Below are 4787 nucleotides of genomic sequence, written 5' to 3' on the forward strand. Positions count from 1 at the left end.
TTTAATCATTGAGTAGATGGAGGGAAGGTCTGTATCAGGCTGGGATATTAATGTTTGAATAGAGGGAGGGACGGGGTAAAACACGGAATTATCTGGTGTGTGATGGGGGTCGAATAACATTTGTTACTTAGCAGGTGAAGCAAAATGTGTGAAAATGAATGAACAGTCGACTTTACGGGCCGGGGCCCTTCATAAGCACTGGAAAGGAAAGGGAAAGGTACAAGAAAAAGGAAGATGTGGTAGGAAGAGAAGGCGGGCATGCTAGAATGTGAGAGATGAATCCACTTTGATGAGGTAGGGGAATGAAATAAGAGGCTGGGAGTTGATGAGTGGAAATGGCTGGAGAAGAAGGAATACGATCGGATCGCTTGACAGGGAGTGAACGAGCCCCGGTCAGAAGGGTAGTTGCAGAATTTAAAAGGAGCAAGCCAAACGTCACCTTTTGTGTGGGTGAGAAACGGGGAGTCGAGGAGGAGACGCAAAAATGAAAACACTGGAAGTAAATTTGCATTGAACTTCGTCGATGGACAGAGGCGGAGAGGGGAGAACTCCACTGTTTGCCCAGAGTGACAGACTGTAGGCGATGGGTAACGCGGTAATCACTCTCACTGAGAAAATTGACCATAGGAGGCAGTAAAGGGGCAGAGTTACTGGGGGCGGAGGTAGGCAGGCCAGGAACTGAGGTTAGAGGCCTGACTGGAGACATAAACAAGGAGGAAGGAGGAACAGAAAAATATCTGGCTGGAGAAACCGATTGGAGCCTTGCTGGATGGAATACGGTGTGTAGCACATCCGAACTGAAAGTGGACTCGTTAGGGCGGAAGATGAGGCCCTGGACCGACATGTCACAGAAGGACTGCGAAGTGGAACGGAATTGGAGACTGCCTGGATGGAATACGAGGTGTAGCACATTCGAACTGAAAGTGGACTCATTAGGGTGGAAGATGAGGCCATGGACCGACATGTCACAGAAGGGCTGGGAAGTGGAACGGAATTGCTTGGCCACTGGGAATACCCGCTTTTTGTCGATGGACGTGAGGCGCACTACAAAGCGTTTATTAATTTGATTAATCTGCATCCGTTCAGTATCATCGTAAACCTGGACACTATCTTAGTTTAAGACTCTGCACTGTATTATAAAAAGGTTCGAAGAACTTTTTCGTTGTTAAATTTCCATTGTTGTGATCAACAATCGAGAAAATTCCCGGAGAGAAGCAGAGCAGCCCAATGACGTATCGCATTAGTGGAGCCGAGGAATGGACAAGATCAAGAATAGCAATCATAGAACCGAGAGTCGAGCCGGAGAGTGTTTCACAACAACATTCATTGACTTCTCCAATCGTCCTTTCTTCATCTTTGAGATGTTGCAATTTCGTGTCAACCTCTACATAATGGGATTTTAATTGAATTGCATCATCTTTATTTTTACACCTGCTGTTGAAGACACGTCATCCTTGTGTAGAATTGAAGAGTCAGTGTGCTGGAGTGACCGTGGAGATTCATCAGCTCAGAGTTTCTTGGGCCAGATCGCGGGCAGCTGGAAGACAGGTGGAAACTCACACAACATGCTTGAAACGTTTTACCGTGTGAAAAAGATATATTACATGATCATTGCCGTTATTGGTGTTCCTGGTAAGAACATAGGTGAACAAATGTTTCCAGTTCTGTGTGCGCGCTCTTTGAACTCCTTCGGTTTGTGACCGAGTTGTTAGGCCGGTGTATCAGTGAGGTCGGTGCAGACATTGTGAAGAAACGCTGTGCTCGTTCAGAAATTCCCCTGCAATTTAATCTGTGCCCACAGATAAAATTCAACTGCCCGTTGCAATGGATGCAGAGTGGAAGATCTGGGAGATGAAATCATGGAAGGGAAGTTTCATCTATCAGCATAAAGCCGCTGTCGAAGATAACTCCGACAATCCTTTGCTCTCGGCACCTTTACGGCCGACTTGCTGTTATCCGCATTAAAAGTGAAACTCGCTGTAAGTTCAAATTGGAACGTGAGAAGGACTCCGCAGAGAGCAAACTCACAGGAACATCAAGTCTAACAGACTGGCAGCCGCTGTCTGCAGCAGCGGCAGACATAGGAACGACTCTGCACGCAGCCAGTCCCCGTAAAGCGCCGGGTCAGTCAAAATCCCAGGCCGACTGCTCAGGCAGTGTGCACGCCAAAGCACTGACGTCTTCATGGACATCTTCAAACTCTTCCAGGCTGCCGTCCCCATAGGCATCAAATCATCCAGTATGCGATGTCATCAAGCAACAACACACACAAAATACTGGTGGAACACAGCGGGCCAGGCAGCATCGATAAGGAGAAGCACTGTCGGCATTTCGGGCCGAGACTCTAAGTCAGTTTGAATTTCCAGCATCTGCAGATTTCCTCGTGGATGCGAGGTCAGCATTCTTTTTGTATGGACTACAATATTAAATGCTGAGGCTTAATATAATCAGCCAGCACATCGGGGATGATGAGCAATTTCGATCACCTTATCGAAAGAAAGATGCACTGGCATTGGAAAGGTGCCCGGGAAAGCACAGGGCAATGATCCCGAAATTAAAGGGTTAACGTGCGGGAAGCGTTTGATAAATGTTGGGTGATATCACTAAAAATTACAGAATATTGAAAGACGGTGAGAGAGTGGATGTGGTGGAAATAATTCACATAGTGGGGAAGGTCTAGAATCAGACAGCACTGCCTCAGAATACAAGAGCTTCCCTTTAGAAGAAAGATGAGGATAAATTTCTACCATCACAGTGGTGAGTCTGTGGAACTCATTGCTATGAACGGCTGCAGAAGCGGAGTCATTGGCAGTTTATGAAGCTAAAGTTGGTAGTTTCCTGATCAGTCAGGGCGTCAAAGGTTACGGCAGAAGGCAGGAAAATGGGGGTTGAGGGTAATAATAAAGCAGAGCAAGCAACAGAAAGCCCCGCCCCACCCCACGTTTCAGATAAAAAGCATCTGCGCGCACCACCCGCCAAATAAGCAATGGCAAAGACCCCAAAGGGAGATGTGCCCAATGGTGGGAGAGCTTTACCGGACATGTACTGGGCCGAACCCACCAGAGTCTGTAGGAACTTACGTTCAAAGGCATTGATGTTTCCATACCAAGCCATGATGCAGCCAGTCGATACACTTTGTATCACTTCTATGGAGATTTGTCAACGTTTCAGATGTCATGCCGGATTTCCGCAAACCCCTAAGAAAACAGAGGCGCTGCCGTACTTTTTTAACAATTGCACGTGATGGGTCCAAGAGAGATCCCTGAAATATTAGCTCCCAGAAATTTAAAGTTGCTGACCCTCTCTCGTCCTCCGAAGAGGACTGGCACATGGACCTCTGGTTCCTCCTTCCTTTTGACTTGCTTGCATGGAGTGGGACGTGGGGCAGGGTGGAAGTTACAGACAAAGCTGATGCAATTGTCAAGCTCAGCACGGCTGCAGGAAGCGGCAGCAATGCATTGGTCGACGTAGCGGTGGGAGCATTGGGGTGCGTTACCGGGGATGGTTTGGGACATGGGTTGTTTTAGGAAAATGCAGATACATCTGGGTCCTATGCGAGTTCCATGGCCACCCATTGAATGTAGAGTAAGCGGGAGGAGCTGGAGGACAAACTGCTGAGGTGAGGACCGGTTCTGCCAGACGGAGGATGGTGGTGACGAGGGGAATTAGTTTTTATTTTTTGAGAAATCAGTGAAGAGCTTTAAGGCCCTTTTGATGGGAGAATGGACATCCATAGAGAAAATGAGACGGTCAAGGCCAGAGAATATTAGTCAGTTGATGGAGAGCACTGAGAAGCCTCCAAGGAATTGTTTATGAGTTGTTTACGAATTGTTAACGAACTGCTTTCAGAAATACTGCAAAGACTGGACACATACTATTATAGGTTGCGTACAACGAAGACGAGACATTACATTTTCCCCGAGGGTGGTGTACTCCGATTAATCCCCACGCGGAATTGAGACAACCATTCTGCAGGGAGTGAGAGACAGGATGGAACCGAATCCGCCAGTTTGGCAAAACGACCGTGACAGGACTCGAACCTGCAATCTTCTGATGACTTCCAATCCAGTACCGAAGTCAGACGCCTTATCCATTAGGCCACACGGTCCTATTGTAGGAGAAATATCAGGAGAAAAATGGGGAACATGTTGACTGCCGCAAGTAGTTTCCCACCTGTAGAATGATCTCCCAACTGAGCTAAAAGTACTGGCACGCAGTGTTTTCATCCCAGGTGAGCATTCAGCCATTGTTTTCAATATCTCTACATTCATTCTGGTTTTGAGCTCTTCACTTAAACTCAATTACCTTTCTGTCACAGAAAGGAATTCTCAAAGGTACACATCACTGACTTTAGCAGCGGCGTTATATTCTGGGATTGGAATCCCAATTAGGATTGAATAAGCAGGGCCAGGAATGAGTGGACGATCAGGGTCGATGCCATTCATTTGACAATGCCTGGGGAGCGGTTGTCAATGGTACCCAGCACAAAAAGTCTACCAGCCAGAAAGAAGAGGAACGGTAGAGGGAGGGAGAAACAGAGAGATGGAGAGCTACAAGGGTGGTGGAAGGGAGTGAGTGAGTGAGAGAGAGAGAGAGAGAGAGAGAGAGAGAGATAGAGAGAGAGAGAGAGAGAGAGAGAGAGAGAGAGAGAGAGAGAGAGAGAGAGAGAGAGAGAGAGAGGCAGACAGACATACAGAGATGACCTCGGATGAGTTAGGGAAACGAAATCGCAGGTTAGAACTCTAGGGTTTACATAAGATCCCGCTTGAGTTATTCTGTCGGTCTGT

General features: G+C 47.3%; 1 non-coding gene across 1 annotated transcript; it reads right to left on the reverse strand.

The window, feature by feature from the left end:
• Positions 1–4019: 4019 nt before the first annotated feature.
• trnar-ucg (transfer RNA arginine (anticodon UCG)) lies at positions 4020–4108 on the reverse strand. The gene is given in 2 exon segments: positions 4020–4055; positions 4072–4108. It is a non-coding gene; the product is annotated as a tRNA-Arg (tRNA).
• Positions 4109–4787: the final 679 nt, after the last annotated feature.

The sequence above is a fragment of the Hypanus sabinus genome, unplaced genomic scaffold, assembly GCF_030144855.1.
Source record: "Hypanus sabinus isolate sHypSab1 unplaced genomic scaffold, sHypSab1.hap1 scaffold_550, whole genome shotgun sequence".
In the NCBI taxonomy this organism is placed as follows: domain Eukaryota; kingdom Metazoa; phylum Chordata; class Chondrichthyes; order Myliobatiformes; family Dasyatidae; genus Hypanus; species Hypanus sabinus.